Raw genomic sequence first — 25160 nt, 5'->3', positions numbered from 1 at the left:
TTGATGGGAAAGGAATTTTGAAAATAGGATTATTACAGGTTTTGGGAAGAGGGGAGTTGTGTCATCAGATGATGTTTTTTAAAATTTTTCTTATTATTATTTTGATACGGCATTTAAAATGTTTCTTTTCCCATGGGAAGGTATGACATGTCTGAGATAGTCCGAAAAGCTCAGCAGCCCAGCCTGGGCAAAAGTGTTTGTGTTTTCCCACAGCACAGTATTGTATTCGATGGTCACTGTTTGCCCTATGTTTTTAGAATTGTTTTCCTGGAAGGTTTTGCCATGTTTTACACAGGGAGAATAGATCCAGTTAGTGAATATCTTTTAATCCAACTTTTTGACTATATTGTAAAGGTCCTTTTACATTTTTTGGAAATGTTTCTTTGAGCAGCTGTATAAATGTGGGAGATTCTCTTTCATTTTAAAATGAGTATATTCTAAACAGCTGCCAAGGATACCTATAGTTTATTAGCAGATGTCCTTTTTAAAAAGTCATAAACATTGAAAAACTGACATATTGAACTTGATTTTGCCATTGGTGGAGTGGGGTGTAGTGATACTTGAAATTGATTTGATGGTTTTGCATAACCTTCGGTAACTAATTATTGTAGACTAATGTTGAGTGAAATTCAAATGAACTTTTTATGAAGAAACAAAATATGCTGTTTTGCCTACACTTAAGCCAATTTATTGAACAATTTAAACTATTTGTTGAATTGAACATGAACGTGGATTCAGACCAAACATTGGCCTATCCGAGGAGATTGTAGTGCTTTGAAAGAGCAGCAACTTGTCTGTCGTGTGAAATGTCTGCTTACCTGTCTAATTCTCATATTCATTATACATTGCTTTAGATTGGTCCATCTGTTCATTGCTGTTGTAACAGCAAATATGGGGGGGGAAAAAAAAAATCATATAATGTGTAATGACCTCTCAGCAGTCTGTATTATGCCTGAGCTCATTTTCTTGAGGTGAGGGGGTAATATTGCCCGTGGGATGTAATAGGGAATCCCTACCCAGTGACTGGGCTAAGTGACAAATGCTCCTTTGGGAAGCGTGAAAACCTGTATTTTCCTTCTCTGACTCTTCCTGGAATGAAAATTATTCATTGGAATGTACATTTATTTGCAAGTTTTATGTTTTTTCTTGAAAAGAATGTATTTTCTTCTGAAAATACAGCCCAATGTTAGGAAGGGGAGCTGGCGTTTCTTGCTAACTTTCAAAATAGGCTGTGGAGGAGTTGGGCAAGTTTCTCAGATGGTTTCTGGATGAACTTGGTAGTTGTGCTGTCCAGGCCCCTGGCTGATGCCTTTGTGGGGAGCAGGTGAGAGGCAGTGCCGCTCCCCAGTGCTCAGATCTCCCCTAGATCTCTTCCTGGAAGCGGCGCGGAGGGGCGGCGGTGCTTGTTCGCAGCCGCTGAAGCTTGCTCCATGGGCTGACTAGCTAATGGTCAGCTTCACTGGAAGTTTTAGAAAGAATTTCTCTTTCTAGATGATGCATTTTGTTTGTTTGTTTTTATCTGTCCCTAAACATTGTTGGTATTTGCTTTTCCTGATTGATGGCAATGTGAAATACAAAGCTTGTGACATTCAAGTTTGTCTACAGCTCAACAAAAAGCCCCTTCGTGTAACAGGACACTACTTTTTGATGCACGGTTGTTGTATAGCACATAAGCCTCCTCTTTTGAATTCTATTTTTTTTTGTTTGTTTTTCAAAATGAAATGCATTTTCATTTTCAAAATGAATCAACAAGACTGTTCTCCTTCCCACACTGATTTACCTAGTCATCACTGCTAATTATCTGAACTCATCGACTTACTACCATTCACAAGGACCTTCCAGAGTCTATAAACAATTGTAAACATAAATTCAGTACTGTTCCAATGTAAAAGACTTAAAGGGAAAAAAAAAAAGACAACAGGTGAAACCTTTCTGAGCAGACAGGTGTGAGACACTGTCGGTAAGTGGGATGGCAAGGGGAGATGATCGAGAACAGCCAATTTCCACGCAGGTTCATGGCATACGTAGTGACGCTGTATGTTTCTTATCACAGTGAAGTTTGTACTGTCAATGGCAGAAGCATTAGCCAAATGCTTTTTTTTTTTTTGCCTTTTCTCAGAAAGGCCTTGGTCTGTCTTCAGACAAGGTTTGTCACCTTGGGTGAGAAGTCTGGCCAGGGGGTTGTAGCTGAAGCCATAAAAGATGATAAGTCTTGGGAAGTATCAGAGAAGGGTTTGGACAGGCTGGAGTCTACAACGAGAGCTGGATGTCTTTTATTTTCTATTATTGTCAAACACACAGAGAGACCTGAGTAAGAGATGACAGTGGTGTAGTGCAAGTTCATTAGCAGCTACCAAAGTGGGGTGGAAGAGCATCTGAAAAAGCCAGTAGAAAGCAGGGCTGTGATTTGATTTAGCCTCTTCAGTCTTCATTGGGAGCGGAGCCTTGTGGGTATTACCCAGTCGCAACGAGCGGTCATGCCGTGCTGACTCATACCGCACAGTAAAGCCAGACATTTGGTATGTCAGGGCTCTGCCAGGCTTCCCGGCGATGCCTCTTCCCTGGGCCCCGTACCCTGCAGCAGTGGGGAGGGAGCGTAAGAGCTGAGGCAGAAACTGGATTTCTCTCAGGCTGGACATTTTGATATTCAGCTTTTTTTAAAAAAATATTAACTTTATCTGAAAGCTCAGATAAGAAAGGGATAAGGGAACTAAAATTTTACAGAATGTTTAAAACTGGACAATTGTTTTCTTTCAGCATTTTTCATTGACACAATACTGTCTTGCAATATTTCATTTGCTTATTGCTTAGGACTAACTTGAAAAGTTGTGACCATCTAAAAGTGACAGCCTTTCTTTGTAGGAATAAGGGATAATGACAGGAAAATAAGAGACTTTAAGACATAGTATCAGGGAAATGCCACCTTGCATATTTTTTTTAGTCAAGCGTACACATACACTGCCTTTATATCGAATATAGTAATACCTGCCTTTTGCATATCCTAAACTTTTATTTACCAATGACCTTATTAGTTAATATAATAAGTTGAAGTCGTCTTTATTTTTTAGAATGGATATAACTCTTTCTTTTTGGATACTTGAAACCTACTTTAATTTTTGAAGCTGTATCAGAATTAACATTTAACTGGTTTCTGCAGTTTAAGTGCAAAATATTTTTCTCCTGAGGCTTTTGAAGGAGGAATGCATGATAAAGTCCACCCATCCAAAAAATATTAGAGTGCATTAATTGCTTCAGGAACCTTGTCTAAGGGTATAGTCTAATGTATGTATATGTTAGTGCGTTTTGCTTTATTAGGCAGTTAGAAGCTCAAAAGTTTATTTTCTATGTGTATTTCTAGATTGGCTATTATTTCCCATTTTAAGCTATGAATGTTGAATCATTGCCAAGTTTAAGTCCTTTGGCTGTAGCATAATTGCATTTCCAAACACCTCTAACACAGTTTGGTATTGTCTTGAGAAAAGTAAGTAGATTACTATCTTCTGTGTTTCATTCACTTTACGCTATTGGAAAGAGTTGACATTTCTGCAGTGTTTGAAGTATCAGAAGCAACCTTTCTCAACCAATTTTAACTGGAAGAGGTAGTAATCTATTGCTGATAGTACATGAAGTTTTTGTTCTACTACAGTTCTTCATTTAAGATATGGGTGAATCTTGGGAAACATGATTTAATTTTCTGCTGCAATCACAAAATCTGATCTACACAAATTACTAGATAATAGTGTAGTTTGCTTTTATTGCTTCTCCAGAAGCCACTTCAGTTCCTGTATTTTCATATTTCTTAGCAAGAGTGAAAGTTTCAAGAATTTTGTTCTCAGAAGCTATGCTAGAGTTGTTTTTATGATCTGCTTTGCATTCCCTTTTACCATCTGACAGGCCATTAGGAGCAATTGAGAACTGCTGCATAAATTATTGTCAGCCCTGTGGCAATTACTGCTCTCATTACTGATCCACACAGAATCATTTTTCCACTCTTTCAAAAAAGTACTGCTGCGTTTTAGCAAATGTGTTTTGAGAGAAAATTGCCGGTGCAGATGTAGTCTCTACTACAGTGATGATCACATAGGGATGCGACTTAGGCAAGTTAAAAATACTTTGTTCCTCGGAACAAAATCCTTCTGTGTCCTGGGTTAATAGATTATGGACTCTGTTCTCTGAGCAAACAGAGTATTGAGCCTATGACATGTAGAGAGGATTTAATGACTATATGGGATGCTGGCTTCATTTTTTTTTTTTTTGTTACATAGATTAGGGTTAGTCTGGGACTATATTTGAAATATTTATCTTTCTATATCAGCATGTGGTGAAATCATTTTTCTATACAGTTTGTAAAGTTTCAAGTGTCCAGTTTTTATATGAATTAAAAAAGCTGCTTCATGAGATCAAGTACCTGAACTGTGGTCTCAAGCCATCACATTGCTTGTGGAAATGAAACAACCTTTGGGAAAGAGACCATAGACTTAGAAACCCACCAAGGGAGTGAGAAATGGCAGTGCTTCCCTCAGTCACTCCTGGATCTCTGCCTCATTTTGGCTGTAGATCTGAAGGAATTTCCCACCTGTGTGGTGGGTTTGTTGTTTTTTTTTGAACCCTGTCCCCATATCTCCCTTCTGAAACAGTCAGTTTTTACAGGGATGACTTAATTGCAATTTGTAATTCTTCTGTGCCTTTCTGAAGCTGTCTTCATACAGCCTGCCCTGCAATTCAGAGCAAATCAGCAGCATTGCCCAGCTTCGGTGCATCCCCCACCTATACTGTTGGTGAACTGCCTAAAAATTTTCAGCCTTCTGCTAACACTCTCACTAGCAGTTTCTGAGCCTTCTTGAATCCTCTCCCTTGTGGCTATCTTTCAGGCCTTATATCACATGAGGCTTTTATACCCGGTTGCAAAAAACACTCATATCCACACCTGACAGTCATTTACTGTTTACACGAATGTAACAAACCTTTTAACTTTTCTTCCTTGAATTTGATTTCCGTATGTGGATTACAAAGGGGGAAAAATGTAGCCTGAGGTAAGGTGTTTTGACATCCCAGTGTTCAATGTGAAGCCGCAGGCGTGATGTCTGTTTTCAAGTGTACAGTTCTTTACAGCTTAGGGGGGAAGAAAAGGAAAAGTCTTTTTGGTTGAGGTAGCTTCTGTTAATATTCCTAAGGCAAAACTCTGTATTGAAAACAAAGTTAAATGATCGGTTACATTGCTTAATACTGTGCAGCGGAGGTTTGGCTGGATTACCCTTTCTCTTACTCATGCAACAAGTTAATGAACAGGAAAAAATACAGAAACAGGGCACGGTCCCCTGAAATTTGGTCCTCCCAAGCCACTTGCATTAAGCTGTTGATGGGGTTGATATGCTGCTGCTTGGGGCTGTGGCTGGGGTGCCTACTGACCTCTCCTGACTTAGTTTCCTTACAAGAGACTGTATTTCCCAGGGTTCACCACTTAGTTGTTTCCTTATCATTCCTATAATGTGCCACATTGCTTGGTCAATGGGGACGTAAGTTGGATATTTACATCAGAAAGGGTATCCATATAGTTGGAGAGAAGATACAGCTGATCCACAGCTCCCATGAGGATGGTTGCTTATCTTCTTTCCATGCAAGGCCTCCCTGTTGAGATAGAACTTGCTTGTACTCATGGTGCAACTGTTCTGTGCCTGTCTAGCACATCTTATGTTCAACCTGAACAAGTACACGGGTATGGATTGAATGGACAGCATCTCACAGTCAGACATGGAAATGCAAGAGCCAACATGCTCATCAGTGCTGGATTGCCAGATAGCTGTAAAGGTCTTCACTGCAGAAGCGAAGGCAGCCATGTGATGTTTAGACAAAATCCTCTATAAAAATCAGTCTGAGGGGAAAAAAAACAACCCAGACAAACAACCTAGTCCCCACCTTGTCGGGATCTGTTGCTTGGGATCTGAAATTCTTTGCTGTTTTCATCTTCTCTCACGTTATTGCCTACGAAGATATGACTCAAAATATGTCTCTTGACATTTCATCAGATTGAGCAAGTCTGTAGAAATAAGTCACAGTGGGAAAGATTTGGACCAGCCATTAGTGCAGGTATCTGTGGAAGAAAGTGGAAAAAAAGTAAAAATTTCGTATATCTATAAAAAGGATTATATACATAGACACATACACACACATGTAAAGAATATAAAGCAGCGGGCAACAAACTTCTCTTTCTTAGGAGTGAAAGTGCTGAATTTAGTACCCACTAGCATGAATTTCTGTCCAGTTTGTAGTCTGTACTGGTGTACAGTTTTTAAAAAAATAATTCAGTTGATTTGGGTCAGTCCAATCCTCCTCCTTACAAGTTCCCTACCCTGGATGCAAATTCTGCTGGAACAGAACAGCTGCAATAGGTTGTCTGCTGGGTGTCAGCTAGACTCAAGGACAATATCATGTTATAAAGATATGTCATCTGTCCCAATTCCCCAGCACTTATTAATGGTATTATGGAATTTCTTGGATTAAAAAATATTGTAGTAACATGTAATTAAGACGTTGCTCCTTCAAAACATTTCAAAATTTTGTTATTATGGGCAGTATCTTTTTATGGTTCTGGTTCTCAGCTTTCCTTAGAGCAGTTTTTGGTTTTATTGCTTTTCACATGATATCTAGCCTACTAAAGGGATATTTTTACCCTAATAACATAGAGCAGACATTCAAGCATTCCCCTGCATCCAGACTGCCCAGGGAGGTAGTGGAGTCACCCTCCCTGGAGGTATTCAAGGACCGTGTGGACGTGGCATTGTGGGACGTGGCTTGATGGGCATGGTGCTGTGTGGTGTGGGTGTTTTTTTCGTGTGGTGTGTTTTTTTGTTGTTTTTTTTTGTTTGTTTGTTTGTTTTGGTTTGGGTTTTTTTGTAATGGTTGGACTTGATGATCTTACAGGTCTTTTCCAACCTTAGTGATTCTTTGAAATACTGCCTTTCTAATAAAGCTCTAAGGTCATGTTAAGAATTTCATTAGTTGTTCTGTATTTGCATGTATAAACAGCTGAAGTTTCCCATCCAGCTTTTAACCTTTTCCATAAATTGTTTTTTTTATTTTACCTGAGGGTATTTCCTCCTACCCATCCATTGCCTATATTTGCAAATCAGCTGAGCTCCTATACCAGTTTATTATTATCTTCAGATTCATGTGCAGCTTTTGTCTTCTGCTCTTGTATGCATTTCTTTGCATGTAGAGAAATTTTCTCTCCATTGGAGGATGACACTAGAAATCTCAGCCTGCCGTGCTGAATCAGCAGATACCAGTCACCATCACACAGTCTAGCACGATGCATGTTAGAAACAGGGACAATGGAGAGGGGGAAAAAAAAAACATGTGAAAAAATACCCAAAAAAACTTGGCGCCATCACGAGAAATAATGGCTCACAGCTGTCTTACCCTGTGGACAACTCTTAGAGGTTAATTTCTTCCATTTATTGGTATGCAGGAGATGTGCGTTTCCTTTCTGTTTGGAAGGAAAGCAGCGCATCACGTTTCAGCTTCCCCATGAGGACGAATGCTGGGGCTTACAGGGAGAGCTGGGCAGTCTCTGTAACTCAGGGAATGTGGGACAGGAAGGAAAAAGACCCTTTCTGTCTTGCCATGTATGACAGGACAGCTTGACCTTAGATTTGATCTAATTCTTCTCTCTTTCCCAGTTTTTAATCAGTGATTTTCTTTCTTCTGTTTCTTTACCAACAGTCGTGACACATTCATTTTAGTATTTTCAGGTAGCTGATGTTTGGAGTCTCTCACTTGTTCAGTATCCAATTCTTAACAGTTTTCTTCCTACCTTCACGGAAATGCTTTTCTTTTCAAGAATTATTGCCCAGATCATAAACTTACATCCTCTTTCCAAGAAGTAATGTCTTAGTAGATTGATCTATTTTTCTCTGGGGATTCAAGAAATCTTACATTTTTCTGATGAAATTAGCTTATTCTTAAATTGTATAAATATACAAAACTCCTGCTGGGGAAACCTTGAAATAGCTTCTTGTGTACGCAAACACATATTGGCGCAGGAGAAACATGCAGGTGTCATTCGGGCAGGAAGCAAACATTGGCTGTAAAGTGAATAGCGGGATTAGCTCTGCAGGAGCACTACCATCTCATCTGGTGTTGGAAATGGTACTTGGTATTATTAAATTCTGCAGTAGGGTACAATCAGTTCCTGCCAAATGAAAACATACTGCTTTTATTGTTTTTACCTTTATTAATATTGATCATTTGCATTACCTTAACACTAGAAGTGAGCACTAGCAAATCTATGCATGGCTCAAGACTTCATTTAAACAAGAAATACCCATGTGCCCCCTTTGCTTAAATGACCCTCGGGGACAAGCAGTTGTTTCAAAAAAGTTAAAGCAAGTAGAAGCACTAATTATTGAGGAACTTTAATTAATTTAATTAAAAGTAACCTCAGATAAATAACCACATGAAAATCTTGAGCCATTCTCTGAGGAATTCAGTTCATTTACTTCTTAGTGGGGCGCAATGAGTATAATTGAATATAAACTAAATGTTTTAATGCAGCGTTTATCAATTTTTAGCTTGTCTTTACCCATACAGTCCACATCTGGGATTCCATCATACATTTTCCTTAGTATTTTAATTCAGTAGGGCTACTCACGTGGTTAATGAAGCACATTAATTTTTTAAGTCCTTTGCCAGACTTTTACGCACTGAGACTCTTGCGGGGCCAATTCAAGATCGTAGGACACAAAGATTTCCACAGGAAAGTGTTGCATATGTCTCCCTGTCTCTAAAAAATCTGTCTCCTTGGATTTCATTAATATGCACGTAATATATTTGATTAATGAGTGAAAAAATCAGAAATGTCAGGAATGAGTCAGCTGAACAAAGATAATTGTCTGTTCTTTGTGGCAGTTTTAGATCTTAATCTTTTTTAAAAAAGCATTTTACATGTGATAACATAGATTGCATTAGAATACATAAACGTAGGCAGCATAAAAATCTAGTTTGTAAGGCCAACATTAATGTTATTTTACAAATCTCCTAAAATCGCAGCACTACATAGCAATAAACAACAGTAAGTCTTTTGCCAGCCTCCCAGTTACGAAGCCAACATTAAGATGAACTGATTCCATAGCCTATGTGTGTGCACTTTATATTTAAAACATGTCATCAAGTAATGTTTTTGGTACCTTGAAAATCCATTATCTCTTTAAGTCCTTTCCATAATGCAAAATGTATTGTAGAAAATGTGAAGCCTTTTTGAAACAAAATGAGCTAAATTTCATTCCTTTTAATACCTTGCAGTGATTTTAATCTTAACTTCCACCCTGCCTCATGAACTATGTCAGTAAAAAAGCAAACCGACCCAGCATCCCCCAACAATTACTTACAATATTTTCAGAATTTTATTGCAGATGCTGAAAACAATAATTAGTAAACATCTTCAAATCTCCTGTATATCTCAAAAGGTCAAGGGAACAGCTGAACAGTCTTGTAATCCTCACTGTCAGTGTCAACTAATCACCCGTTGGCACGGCAGGGAAATCTAGCTGCCGTTTCTGAGTTCTTTATCTGTACTATTTGCAGTCTGTAAGCACGGGTTTACTTTTGCAGGACTGTCAAGCATTTGTATGGTACAACATAATCTTATACCAAACCAGGTACTTCTTCCGAGGGTTTTAGTGCCAACTTAATTTCATTTTAGCCCTTAATTGGAACAGATTTGGACTTGCACACACCCCCTCATTTGTCTCAGCGTGCTTTCAAATGACTTTGTTTTGACTATGAAAACCTAAAATGTGTATATTATCCTGTAAGTCTACATAGAGTGCATTACATAACGTTCTTCGGGCATTGAGGAATACTAAATCAATGGAAAACAGATCATGTATAAGAGGGTAGAAGGGCAATGCAGCCTTAAAAGCTGGTATGTCCTAATAGGAATCCTTTATCGTCTTTGCTGCTAAATAAGTAACACTGATCCAGCTGTCACTGCACTGGAGATTTTTATTGTGCTGTCCAAGGAGGAAAATTTGCAAGAGAAGCTGAGGCAATAGAAGTGCAGCTATTAGAAAATAGCATTTTTATATAAAATAGATTAATCTCAAAGTATAAATTAATTTGAGAGTTACCAAAACACAACTTTTGAGGAGTGTTGTTGCACACACTCAAATACTTTTATCATTCTTCATAAAAATGAAACCATGAGATACCCAAAGGATTTTTTAAACCGGTCTAAACCGTCTGTGAGCACAAGGGATGAAGCAGTTGGCATCCTGGAGAATAGCAGAAACAGAAGTATTTGCCCTCTTAAAAACAGCTTGTTCTGGCAGAACCCCAGCATTTAACCTCCTTCTTCCCAAAGCCAGGATGAGGTGAAGCAGCATATGGCTTCTAGTGACATTAGCCCAATCTGTTTTGTTAAAGAAATTATTCCTTGAAGAGTTTGCTGAAGGAAAGTATCTTACTTTTTAATTCCTGCCCTAAATCATGCTTCAGTGCAAGGTCTAAATATCCAGGAGCAGAGAACAGAACAAGTTGGAGCGTCCAGCTATTACATGTGTGTCCAAACTCTCATGCACGCACATTATCTCGCTGTCTTGCACTGCTTGTCTAAGGCTCTTTTCATGAGGAGAAAATTGCGCACATTTGAGTTGTCATTACCTGGATACGCTATTTCATTCCTGAAACATTTTTGCTTTTATGTTGTTTTCTACATTCAAAAGATGGGACAAATTTAGGTTTAGGGCTCCAAAGTAGATGAATTGGCGAGGGTCCTGGGTGGTGTGGGGTCATGGAGAGCGTGATGCAAGGATGGTTCGGTGGCTCGGTTCTAGAGGCCAATGGAGCCTGGCTGTTGGTGTTCAGCTGTAGCTGACAAACCCAGCAGGACATGAACTGCACCTGTAGAGCCTCTCTGGGGTTTCGTACCCCGGCGCTCAAGATGTCCCTCCCGGGAAGGGCGCAAAAGCTGACAGTGCCGCAGCAACCTCCTTCAGTGCCTCTCAGCTGGGTCGTGCTAGGAAAGTAATAAACCTGGCTACGCTGGCATATTTATGCAGGCTCACGCTGGCTGGTTCTGTGGATTTTGGGAGATTGCATCGTTTTGCCTGGCTCTGTGGGTTGATACGGAGGTGCTGTGCAGCCTGCAGACAGGGGACCCCTGGGGAGGTGGTGCAGGGGGTCACCTGAGCATCGTCCCCTACACCCAGCGAGAGTCAGGAGGACTGTGACTGAAACGGAGAGAACAAGCCTTGCTGGCCTTGTTTTCATCCTACTCAGAGCCAAGCTGTATTTACTTTAAGCTCCCCAGCCCTCCCTATATTAGGAGTGCAGCGCTGAGGCGAGTGCTGGGCTTGTAAATCAGTGCGCTCCAGTCTCCGTTCCTCCCTGGCCTGGTTAATCCACAGCCTGATGGCAGCATCCAAAGGCAAACAAGAAGAGGCAGGATATGAGAAAACCTGCTTGAGGGGATCTTGGAGGTCATTTAGTCTGTCCCCATACTCAAAAGCACTATCAACAATACTTAAGCCACTCATGACAGAAATTTATCATACGTATTTTTAAAAGATTCCAGTGATGGAAATTCTGCGTCTTTCCTAGGTAATTTGTCTTAAGTGTCCATGCAGAGAGACAGTTATTCCTGGTGTATAACCTAAATATCTCCTGTAAGAATTTAAACACATTGCCACCTTGTTATATTTTTACTTGGATGTGAAGACCTATTTGTCATATTTCCAGCCATATTTTGTCTACTTGAAGGCAACCTGAGTATAAATACCAACGCCTAGCTATTTTTGGGAACTTACCCAGCTTTTTCAATAGGACTTTGAAATTTGAACATGTCAATAATACAGAGGAATACAAGTATTGCACTGAATTTGACAAAGGGAGCCAAAATACTCTCTTAAAATGATTTACCTTGGTGTTTAAAAAAAAAATAAATCAAAATTCCCCCAAACCAATGAAAACCCAAAAGCTCTGAAAACATCTTTATTGCCAAAAGTTAACATTAATAGCTTATAAAATAAACCAATATGAAATGCAGGAATATGGAGTCTTTTCTTATCTGATTGTGAATTAAAAAAAATCAGTTCTAATGTAGCAGCTTTAAAATCTCGAATATTTTTCAAATTTGCAAAATCTGTTTATTATGTGACACTTTTGAATTCAAAGTATTTTTGGATCAGGTTATAGGATTGTTTTACAGTTTCAAAGAGGGGTGCTGTTTGCCAACTAGTCCCCATGAGTTCAAACAAACAATGTGAAAACCCAAAGTCTGCATGCACTTATGGTTCATGGCTGTTGGTGGGTTTGAATTAGAATGGCAAATTATTATCTGGAAAAAAAATGATTAAGCACAGATGACTGAAACAAAACAGGTATACCTTTTTGAACACACAAACTGTGATGACAAGGCAGATGTATAGCACCTTGCTGCCTTTTTTTTTGGAGAAACCAGTAACAATAAAACAGGCCTTTGAGACAAAATGTCTAAAACTCCGCATGAAGTATATGCCCACAAACGTGTAGTCAGGCATTGAATTGGGACATTGGGAAAAGAATCTTAAAATCTCTCAACTTCAAATCTGTGTAGATGCACTTGAAGGGATTTTTTTAAAGCTTAATCAGACAGAGAATAGAACGAGCCCGCACCCTGCTGAGCTCCACCTTCAGGAATAAAGCACAGGCAAGAGAGTGTTTGGTATTACAGTCCACATCTATTCCATCTAATGCGGTAGGGTTAATACTAGGTGTAATGGCACTGAATTATACTACTTTTTAAGTATGTGCGTCTGTGTGTGTGCATACATATGTGTGTTACATGAAAATATGCAAATGTATGTTATATATACATATATATCTCCTATCAGAAAACTAGTAATTTAAACAATTTATTCCAATTAATTTCTGTTATTGTATAAGGAGTTCTGCTTTTTCTCTCTGGGGTATGCTGCTCATCTTGTTTCAGTTAAGTATGCATAAACTTTCAGAATCTTAAAAACCAGATGAGTTGAAACCAGCTCATTAATATGTAGAATATACAGAATGTATGTTTTAAACGGAGCTTATCCTAATTACTTGCAGCTTTAGCCTGCTGTGGATGTATCTACATTAACATTTTAGTTTGGATCCAGAGTATACTTCAGAAATTACATCTCCTGTTAGGCCCCAGTTAATATGCTTTGGTTCACATTGCAGGGTGCTTTTGGGGAGTGCGCAAACCAGATGTGCGTTCAGATGGGATTTCATTCTATCCTTTGGGGTGAAACTAAACTGAAAAATATGGTCCAGAAACATGTTTCCTTAGCACATAGATTTGCACTGTAAAACTGCTTTTATAGAGCCACGCTATTTGCTAGCACTGAACTTTTTAATGCCTTCTGATACAATGTTTAATCTTTTACTGACATAATTTTTCACCTCTTAAAGCTTTATAGCACAAAGTAATGAAGATGAGAAATGTAATGCAAGTAATAAACACTGCAGTTTATGAGCTGGTTTTGTGGCTGAGGTCTATAAATCTTCCATATCTTTCTCAACCTGGTTTTCTTGTTCTCATTAATATGACTGATGAGTGAGGGAGTAACAGCATCAAAAGAGGCTGAGGTGTTTCAAGAACTGGCTCTAGAGCACATCGCCATAGCCTAAGCTCAAAAGAGCACTGGTGTAATTTTCTGGTTTTGCAGTATCCTAGTTGTGTTAGGTTGCTTAAGCTACTCAGCTGCAATTTTTCTAAATTGGTGGCTTTCAAGCTGTGGTCTGTGGACCTCTGAGAATCCATGAATTACTTTGAAGGGCCCTATTAAAATCAGTAACCTATTCTTAGTAGCCTCTCTCTGCAGGGACCGTAGGTTGGAAGAAGTTGAAAATTGCTCTTTAAATGGTCTAGATGTATGAAGTGTGTCAGTCAGCAATCATAACTTCATGCTGTGCTCCAGTTTGATTTTTTTAGAAGCTCCAGTGAAATGTCTGTCAAGATTTCCAGGCAAGTCAACTTTTTTCAATATTGTCTTGCAAATTTTTTGGTAGCATTTCTGTTAAATACAGTCTTTTTCTAAAATCATCTTGGTTAGAACATCTTGTTTTAAAGCATAAAAAAAAAAAGGAAAAAAGGGAGTTCTTTGGAAGAAAATGTTTTGTTTGTATTAGAACGCAATCAAAGAGCGATGGAGCAGTACAAGCATACATTACTCAGGCAGATGCCACCCTAAAAACCTTCCTCCATGATTTGTTCTTCTCATCATTCTGCTTCAGACAGAAAGAGAATGGGCTTTGTTTATAAGGTTTTAGTGGATGAGATGTAGGCAAGAAAGACAGCTCTCAATCTGATTACGTATTTATGAAATATTTGTTGCTCTATATTAATGTTAAATGTTTTTCTTAGGTCTATTTAAAGTCAAGCGCCTTGATGGTAGCCAGTTTGCAGTTAAGCTTTTATTTCTTTTCATGGGCTTCTGTGTTTCCTGGTGCTTTCAGTGATCTGCATTGGGAGTGGTAGCTGAGGAAGTGTTCAAATCCTCCTCTCTATCCAGCTGTATTTCGGAAGTACTGGAAATCACCAGGGGTTGCTACATGAGAAATGGGAGCGTTCTTCGTGGTTTTAGAAACTAACTTAAATAACTGCAGCTTTAGCTTTCCGACATGTTTGTACAGAGTGTCTGGATAGCTGGAGCTCCACTGTACCGTATTTTCTTGAGATTATATGGGTTTTTTTTCTTTAGCAGTGTGTTCAGGACCTAAGTGGGCCATTCATGTTTAATAAGGCTCTCCTAAGCCAACCCCAGTAGCTGCAGTGTTTCCTATGCAAGTTTTTTTAATAGCAAAGTTAGAATTCTAAATCAAACTTAATTAAACTTACCCAAGTGAAAAAAGTCAACATATGGACAGCTACTTCACTGCTAATATCAAGCTAACAGAAATTATAATTTCTTCCTATCAGTTTTATTTGTAATGTTTTGTTTGCATTTGCACAATAGCCTATTCCAAGTGCGGTCTTAAAATATACAATCATGAAAAAGCATTCCTTTCCCTCCTTATTTTACTCTGAATCAGCCAGTGCCATTTATATTAGCGCTCCAGTTAAGTGATTCAAAATTCATGCAGTTCTCTGGGATCATAGTCTCCTACATTGTTAATTCAATTTAGTACATATATCTCTCAAACAGTTTGTCTTTTACATTCGGTTTTGTCATAGTTCTGGCATTTAAATAATACCATCCGAAGGGAGTCCCTTATTTGTGCTACCTGTATTTTTGCCGTAAATTGGTTTCCCCTGTTGTTGATGCAGACTAAACGTAAATGCTTTTTGGATGCAGTTAGGTCAGTTGAGTTATCCTCAGAAACCCTAACTGGAGGTATCAAGGCTGGCCACTCAACCAAATTTCACTGCAAAGTATTGATACATATTTCTGTTCTGCATGGGAACTGAACCAAGGTGTTTCAGTTTTTTTCCATGAAAAGGCCTGAGAAAAGAGCCTAAACTGAATGACTGAGTAAGAGTGTTTAAGACCATGTACACCTGGTCTGCATTCTTGGAACACTGACTTAAATTTGGAGAATTTTGTAACTACATTTTTATACATCCTGGATGAACATAAGAAACTTTCTACCTTAACCAGAATTTTCATTGTGGACATCAATATTTGTACTGAAATGAAAAGTTACATTAGAAACTATTGTTTTTGACAAATGTAAGTATTTTTTACATTTGATTTAGATTTTTTCAGTATCTTTATAGAGATAGTTAAATAATAAGTAGTCTATGTTTCTTTATGGAATAGTTATAGGTTATACTAACAGATATAGAAGCTGTTTGTAAGCTGTATCTTTACTAGAGAAGGTCATTGTTACAGTTATCCCAGCACAGCCTTCGCAGCGTAGACAAAGCTCTTGCTCTATGGAATATATTATCCTGTATTGGGAACCTTAGTTTTTTGCTGACAGTCTTTACTTTTCTCAACCCCTAAATAATTAATTACTTACAGAATTTAAGAGAAGACTGATTATTTAATTTCATTATTTTGTCTTTTTTAAAAAGTTTTTACTATCTAATACATTTAGTAATGCCTGTGAAGCTGTTTGTGGTTGTTTATTATTATGGGATCAGTATTTTTGACGATGTGTGAAAACACTTGTTTTGCAAATTCTTACTGGGTTGCACAGCAAACGTATTTACTGAAGAGATAATTAAGTGAATGTAATTGCTCTTTTATAAATGTTTTGACGAAAGTATATTGCATTGGTTTTTTTATAATATGCTATCCTGGGTTTTGCCATATTCTAAAATGCTTACAAATGGCCTACTTCTAGATTATTCGAGGTTGCATGAAAATTTTTTTTGGCAGATCTTGTCTTTTCTGAAGCTTCCCTATTACAAACTTCTGGATTCTTAACTTCCTACTTTTCTGGCTGGGTATGCAGTCTGTCTGTCTGACTCTCTCTTTCCCCTATTCCCTTTGAACCCATCACCTTTTGAATGAGATAGAACAAGTAAGGTTCTGCTCGCTGGTTTGGGTTTTTTGTAAAAATTGATAATGTGGTATTGCAATGTGGAAATCTGGAAATACAGATCTGGAAATACCATACATTTGGTGTCTCTGTAAGAAGCAACAAGAAAGAAAACATAGGTTTATACACAGATTCTCAAAGTCAGCAAGGAAAGCCCAATTTAGGTATCACACTCTGCCCAAGAACAGCTATCTCTAAAGGAAGTGTGGAAATGATACTATATGTGTCATGGACTCCAATAAAGGTAGATGTATCACTTCTAAAATACAGATGGGATGAAGTGGAACATCAGTTTTTGGGAGCCAAGCATTTATCCAAAGACTGGTTTCACTCTGGTTTTGCTCAATTGTATCAAAACTATCTGTTCTGTACTGTTCACCGGGACAAAGTGTGCTTAGGGAGCAAATGCATTACTGGATGTCAGTGATATTGATGGATGACGTAAGTTTAAGACTAGAGCTGGCTTCGGTCACAACACATTAAGAACTTGTAAAGTGCCAAATGTGCACATTGTGTCATATGGGACGTGCAAATTAAGTCATTGTTTCATAAGGTAAAGTGACCTACATCTGTTTTCTACAAATCTGTGTTGGGCTGCAAAAAATTAAGTCCCATAGATACCTTCCCTTCATTAGAGATGTGTAGATCATCAACAAAACTGGGTTGCTTTTAGATATTGCTCATTAGATAGATTTCCAGGTTGCCAAGCACGACTTAACTCTCAAATGGGGACATGAGGTAATGAGATTTAGAACTTCGGGATGAAATATAAAATCTTCTCACATATCTTCCAGGAAGAGATTCTCCAGAAGTATTAATTCCGTAAGTAAACCTCAACCTTGCAGGCATTGTTGGGTAGCTGCACTTGAACTCTTTACTAATGAACGCGGAGAACAACTTTCAAGATCTGGTTCTTACATTTGAAAACTGTATTTTACCTTTTGAGTATGGGGCTGTATTTAGCAGACATTTTTAGCTCTGAGCAATATACAGTAAAACCACAGCCATGGGATGTCAAGGTTTTCCCCTGCAATCCCTAAGAACAGGACTTGGCGATTAAAATTCCCATATTGGTCTTTGTCTACTTTCTCTAAGTGGTGACATAAGGAAACAAAACTGAACATAAACATTATAGAAGTAGCTGTATGGTCCTGTTCCCTTCCATTGCCTTTGGTGGAGTTAGGACCCCATCCTTTTGACCGATCCTTACAAAACGCATTTCCTTGGAGGTGTCAGTCAGCAGAATCTTGCTCGACATACTGCATCTCGTGAAGATGAGTGAGTATTTTAATTAACGTTGCTCTGCTCACAAATGTTTGATCAGGCTGAGGAATGTGCGTATATATATGCTTTCAGGGCTTACAGATTTGTTTCCTTGCATGAGTATGTCAAAAATGTGTAAATATTTAATATTGAACTCTAAAGTTGTCAGTTATGTAACTAACCTACAGGGATGGTATCTTTCTTTTTCTTTGCCTCCTTTGTCATCGTCCCCGCTCCCCCCCTGGAGTCCTTATATAACTAACTGATGTATCACAAAGCAAGGCGTTTTAATACTGTTTTCAAATAAGTATCCAGAAATGACTTTTAGTGAATATACAAGCACCCTAAACCTGAAATGTGCGTAATATATATATCTCGTGTTTGTAAATCCCTTCTGCGTGGCTGTTCACAGAAACGAATGTGTTTCTGGAGAACGCAGTCTGACTTACTACAAGTAGCTAGAAAATGTTTTTCACGGTTCAATAAGTCCTTGGGGAGTATGAGAGAAAGACAGAAAGCTTCATTTTTGAAGTTCTAGTAATTTCTGCACCTTTGCTGTTAGCTGTGGCTTGGCAGTGCCACTTTGACCTTCGCCAGCCTGTGGCCTCGCTGCCTTGTGCCGTACCCTTATGGAAGTGATTTAACATCTGGTGATGCATCATCACACAGAGGATTTGGGGAAGGAATATTGGTACTTCAGGAACTGGCAGTCGCTCTTTGGACTAATTTTGTAGCAAATGATATGATACAACAAGGAATTTGTAAAAATAAGTATTAGTATCTGTTGCAGCTTAAAAAAATCTTGTTGAGGAGGGGAGTTTATGATAGTTATTGTGTAATTTTTGGTTATTCTTCTTTTTCCTACCCGACTGAATACGTTTGATAAAATAAGTAACAACACTTATGATGTTAGTAACAAGCGCCCAGCTGTACTAATGGAAAAGCTGTAACTTAGAGCTGGTCAATTTGCTTTAATAACATTGGTGCTGGAGTTGCAGCTAAGGAAAAATGTCTTTACAGAAAGCGATTAAATAAAAAGTTTTTATCATGGAACTGTTGTCTTTCTGATGACAAAACCAGTTTGACTGACTAAAAAAAATTAGCTCTGGGGGCGTTATGAGATTTTCCTAGGGAATTTAAATGCCACAAGGTATTCTCAGCTTAAAAATAGAAATGTGTAGGTTGAAATGAGTAGCTGAGAGGTATGTGCTGTAGGTTGGGACTTAGGAATACAGATGTTCGCAGATTTTTAAAAATATACTTTTCCTGATTTTAAAATTACCATGCTGCAGCTTAAGACTGTATGGTTTGTAATTATAATCGTTATCCTATTCAAAGCACCTTTAAGTGCTTCTCATAACTATTTGAAATCTTAAACAGATACTCTTTTTAGCTGCGCAGTGCTTGTATGCTTCTTTCTGTATTTGCCCAGATTTGGTTGATGATATGAGAAACGTATATTGAAATGGTGTCTATGACCTCAAAAGCATTCCAGTTTCCCACAGGCCATGAGCCTGGTAAACTGTCAGATGATGCTGTCCTGGCTATTTGTGGCCTTTCCCTTTTTTTTTTTTTTCATTTCCCCCTTTGTGGCTTTCACCAAATGGAAACAGTTAATGACATCAACCAAATTATTTTCTCCTGCTGCTGGTTACAGTGACGTTTCTTGCTTACTGTCTTCCTGAAGTGCTTTAACCTGCTCTTCTGTATCTTCCTCTCCTTCTTCACCTTCCGCTTTTGGCACAAGGGTGTTTGAGTCTTTTCTATCATACAGTTCCCTTCCCTTTTAATACCCTGGGGCTTGCTTTCTTATTTTTTCTTTCTAAAACCTTATATATAATTAAAATACTGCTAATGCAGAATAGGCTTCTCAAGCTAATTTTGAATTTACTGGCAATTAATTAAGTGCATAAAAGGGTCTAGCACAGGCTGAGTGCCTGGGTATTTGCTCAGTTTCCCAGCTTCTTGGGCAGGTTTTGTAGCCCATAGCTCTTGCTCCCAGGTTGCTCGCAGTCTCTGATGAGACGGAAACCCAGGTTGCTGCGACTTCAGATGGACTGTCTACGTGTGCTGGCTTGAATTGCTTTCCCCTTCTTTTTTTCCTGAATCCTCTTTACCTTTGGATTCTATCTTCCTTTCAACTCCCTTCTATAGAAAACTTTTTCAACAGTCTTTGACCTATTTCTGGTCAAATTTTAAGCTTTTAAAATTCTGTTCTCCTTCCACAAGTTTTTGGTAATGTACTTCTGAGATATTTTATGGAGGACACAATCACATTAGTCCCCCTTTGTATTTCTGCGTGTTCTTTGGGGCCACACTGTCAGGTCCTCCCACTCCTCTGTGTGGGGGTTCAGCTCACATGTATGTTCTGCACACTCTTTTTGAATAAGCTAATCCATTTTATGACTTCAGCTGCTTTTTCTATGCCAAAGGAGTTACAGCCCTTTACATTCTTCACTTGCGGTCAAGTCTTTATAATCTCAGTTTCAAACTGAGTATGCATTTTCTGTCTCATGGGGATGAGGCTTTGGGGAATGACACACACATGGCATATGTTCATAGTTATGGTAGAAAATAGCTTCATATTAAAAACGTGTTTACTCTTTTGAAATTAAATTTTCTGACAGATAGGACCTATGTTAAATAGAATTTTAAATGACTACTTCACAATTCACTGTCTTGGAATAAAACCCTACCACAAATCACCTATGCATCTTAAAAATTCTTTTGTGGTGTTTTTGGTCTGTGCCTTTCAATAGTCTCAGGCATATTTTTTGGTAACATTGGGAACCAAGTACTATCTTGTGAAAGCATAACAGCAATCTTAGACCTTAACACAATTTTTTAAAGCTTATATGAGCATTCTTAATAAACATTAGATGCTTTAAACTATATTTTGCTGCTTAGGCATATTATTATTACATCTTTTATGGGACTTATTTATATTCCTTATTTTCCCCTTATCTGTAAAGTCAATACTGTGTCACTCTGTGTACTACAATAAGTAGAACAGATAAGTGTATACTTAAGAAGTATGTGAGTTTTTTCTCCTATGAATACATACAGTTTCTTCCTGAAAATTCATATAAGTCTTTCTAGAATTTCTAGAAAATCTGTCTGATATAATTGCAGAAGAAAAAGAAAAAAGTAAGTATATAAGAAAGAATAAGTATATAAGAAAGAATTCTGCAAACTTTAACCAACAGAGATGCAAATTTCCATTTTTTTTTTCCTATTAAAAGGGAATACTTCTAAAATAGTTTTGGAGCAAGAACACAACATAGTTCAAGAAAATGTTTCCTGACAGTTAGGTCATCTCCTGAAGGGCAGGTTGCATTTTTAAATCCTGCTTGTCTGTAAATCTCTGTTTAAAAAAACTCCTCTTCTGAAATCTTACTATTGTAAGAACTAGATAGTTATTTACTCCCTCAGAGTTGGTAGAGTTTAGTCCTATAATGAGAATGATGTGCACATTTTGCATTAATTTATGTAGTACTTTTATCCCATTTTATTTCTGTGGGACTGTAGAAAGCAAAGGCAAAAATCTGGGAAAGTCTGGTGATCAGCTTGGTTAATCATTTAAAGAGCCTGGTTTTAGTTATATTAGGCTAGATCCACAAAAAGTACAATTTAATTTCTGAACTGTTGTTACAAGAATCTACCTGTAAATATTAGATATTCAAAAGCCTTGCTCAGCTGCTGCTAGAAGTTGGAGATACCTAGTCCTTTATGTTCAAACTCTTTACATAGCTGAAATTCTGCTTCCTCCTAACCTGAAACATACTGATAATGAAGCACTGTTTTTTTTCTGATCGCTTGGGACCACCATTCATCTGACATGTGGGATTAAATGAGGGAATCAGCTAGAGCAGGCAGGAACACACGTGTTTGTGGTGCTTAGGAGAGGACATGGTTGGCCGGGCTGGGGATCTGCAGGGCAGTGAGTAAGATTCCCATTTGTGTACTATCAACCTTTTTGTGGTCTTCAAAATTGTGGTCCTGAGTTCTGATCCTTTGAGAGAGGGGGGGGGGGGGAAAAAAAAAAAAGAATTTGTCTCCCATATCCCGGTTGACTGTTTTAATTTTGAGTCACATTGAATAAAAACATTCATGCTTCATGCTACCTGTCCACCTCTGTGGGGAATTTACCTCTTAGTGTGTCAGATAACCTGGATCAATGGATCACTGTAAGAAGCAACACTTGTAGTTTTATAGAAGCCAGATTGAATCTCGACCAATAAGAATTCTAAAATCCATAAAGCACCTCACCATTTCTTCCATCCATCTAAAAGACTAACTTCTGGTTTTGACTGTGTCTATCAATTTCTTTACTCCTCTCACTCCACGAATTCCTTCCTCCCCTCCAAATATCTTTCCTCCATCTGAATTTAGCATTGACTGTTTGAATGAACAGATAATAAATGAAATGCATTTGAACTTTTGTTGTTTCCATTGGGTTGTGGGGAATTTTCTGAGGATTTTAAAAGTTAAAATCATGAATTCAGTGTGGAAACTTGTCAAATTTAGGGATGCTTCCCAAGAACTTGATCTAAGTTCAGACTGTTTTCTCCAGATTTTTCTTCATTCTTACATTTTTTCAGCTGTAACATGAAGAGTGAATTATGTTCTTTGCTTGTGCATAATCCATGAGACAGGTAAACACAATTCCTTTCATCGTAATGATGACGTCTTGTATTATTTACATGCTATGTTAGACTATATTCTGGTTATATGAACATACTAGGAATGGCATTGTTTATATTAATATGGAAATCAGTTCTGACAAGACATACACACAAAATTCATTTCATTACTCAAGTCAATGAATATTTTAATTTTTTACCTGATTTTACTAAATCAAGAAGTTTGTTTTTCTCCTGAAGGGACACAGAAATATTACTTTCCAAGCCATTCAAGGTACAGTGTGTTAGCACTGGGTTCAAGGGCACTGACTGTCATTTTGTTTCTCTGACGCATCTCAGAGGCGGTGGCCAGACCTATTGGTTCTTTGGAATAATGGCAGTAGCTTTCTGCTGTAGAGAGAGGATAGTTGACTCATCTAATATTACTATAAAGTTTACACATGTCCAGAGCCATAATGGGATCCTTGTAATGAAGGACAAAGCACAGCTTATGTCTTTCAAATGGCTGATTTTTTTGGGGTATGCTGATACAGCTCAAATTAAAAACTTGTATTTAAGTATTATATAATGTTAATTCTTGATTTTGTATAAAATATCATGGTATAAATTATCAGTAATCCATCTTCAAAAATCAAAGATTTTCAGTGAAAGCATGAGAAGGCTTAATAAAGTAAATTAATGAAGTAAATTGATAAAGTAAATTAATAAACAATACAGTAAATAAAGATCACCAGTCGAGCTGCCTGAAACCGCTGAAGAGCCGAGCAGCCCACCGCTATGGGTCAATCTGCATGTTACTGTTGTCAGTTAACCTGGACCAAGGGATCACCGTAGGAAACAACACCTGTTAGTGCTTTTTTACCAGCTAGACTGAATTTCGACCACCTACAAAGGAAATAAAATCAGTCTTTGACTGTGGCTAGACCAGGCCATGTTGCTTTTGTGAGAAATAGGAGAGGAGGTATGCTGTTAAAAAGAATAGGATATTCATGATACTTAATTCCAAATCCCATCTAATGAAAAATGAATAGCGAATTTTTGTCTTATATTTGCCAAAACAGAATTACTTGTACTAGGAAACCACTTAATCCAAACAAGGCACAAGTGAATCTACTGATTTGGAAAAGGAATCTAAAATCTAACATAGACCACTTAAGATGATTAAGGTTAAACAGAGGAAAGTCCTTCCTTAGTCCTTCCCAAAAGGTAATCTTCTGCTGAAGGAAGAAATTGAAGCTGTGGTTTCTAAGTTGCATCTGCAACTGGTTTGAAGTAGCGTAAGGTACTGAACTTAGAAAAGGTTACTTAATTTCTTTCTTGGGTGCTATAAAAATGGCTTCTTTAGCAAGGCTTGTGTGCTGCTGATAAAGGTTCACATGGGTCATCAGTCTAAGGGCATCCCTGCCAGGATATTTTACTTTATAACTTTATGTCCTCTCCTAAGCACCACAGATACGGGTGTTCTTATCTGCTCTAACTGATTCCCTCCTCTTGAGAGTGTGCTTTGCCTTTCAAATAGGTTAAGTCCAAATTTAAACGACAGAGAACTTTGGTGAAAACTCCATCTATTTTAATTTTTTTCTGTTCACTTATTGGAGGTTCAGTCTCATCTTTCTTCCTTTGACTTTTGGTAATCTTGTTACTGTTCATATGCAAGAGTAATTACTCAGCTGGTTAATGAATTATGATGCTTATGTTACAGGGAAATCTTTGTAACTTAAAAATAGAAATCACATTGCTTGTTAATTCCCTCTAGTGACAGGTGACGAATATACCAAAATTAAACTTTAGTCATAGATGGAAGCAACATGGTTGCTGAACTCCCTGGTACCTGGGTAAGATGGAAAAGTGATGTCAAATGCCTACCTAGTCTGGTTCTTCATGAAAAATTAAAAGATTTCTTTTCTCCCTTGGTCACTCGGGAGAGGAGGCTCTATTGTTCAGACTGAGTTCTTTTCTTCTCTCCTGTCAGTTGGGATATCTCTGAATTGTGTGATTCTGGTATGTGTACTTTGCTGTCCACTATGATAAACTATCTTTTTTTAGGTCTTAATTCATTAAGAAGGAGAGATATATTAGTTTTATTTTGTGAATACTGTCTAGGAAATTTATTTAAATTTTAATTGTGTATGACTTTGAAATAAATAATTAGCAGATGTGTATAAAACAATTCAGAATTAACGCTCCAGAATTAATACATAGAATGTTTTTTTAATACTGTTTTACTTGTGACAAAAATAATATACTTACCGTTCCATAAGTATGCCACTATATTTCTCTGTAAGAAAAAATGATGAATTAGTATTAGGCTATTATTTTTATTCAATGTTCCCTAATACATTACATTATCACATTTAAATACTAATACACTTAGTTCATCTCAGTATTTTTTAAACAAGTGTTCCTTGTGAGTGCGTTTAGTTGAGAACATTTAGAAATGGCATTGAAAATTATTTCTTAACTCTGTTTTAATTTAATCTGTTTTCTTTAATCTTAATTTAATGTCATTGCTTTCAATTGATTGATGTTACTCATTGTTTTAGTCCTTCTTCCCACTCTTAGGAAGTCCTCCTTGTGTCTGGAAATCCTTGATGGCTCAGGTGAAGCTATCAACCCTTCTATTAGATAACAGATTTGGTGCCGCCTTTTCCCATTTGTTTAGTTTGGGTTTACCAAAGATAGCTTGTTCATAGAAAAATTAAAAGATCTAAAATATCTATTGATATTTTTTTTTTCTTTCTCTTTTCC

At 37.7% G+C, this 25160-nt stretch overlaps 1 protein-coding gene across 12 annotated transcripts in view; it reads left to right on the top strand.

Moving 5' to 3' along the window:
* Positions 1 to 25160, top strand: part of ATP2B2 (ATPase plasma membrane Ca2+ transporting 2) — a 184480-nt gene that overhangs the window by 56636 nt on the left and 102684 nt on the right. The window lies entirely within an intron of this gene.

The sequence above is a fragment of the Gavia stellata genome, chromosome 12 (genome assembly GCF_030936135.1).
Source record: "Gavia stellata isolate bGavSte3 chromosome 12, bGavSte3.hap2, whole genome shotgun sequence".
Classification (NCBI taxonomy): Eukaryota; Metazoa; Chordata; class Aves; order Gaviiformes; family Gaviidae; genus Gavia; species Gavia stellata.
Note: the sequence above shows the minus strand (reverse complement) of the source record. Positions and strands in the feature narration are given on the sequence as shown.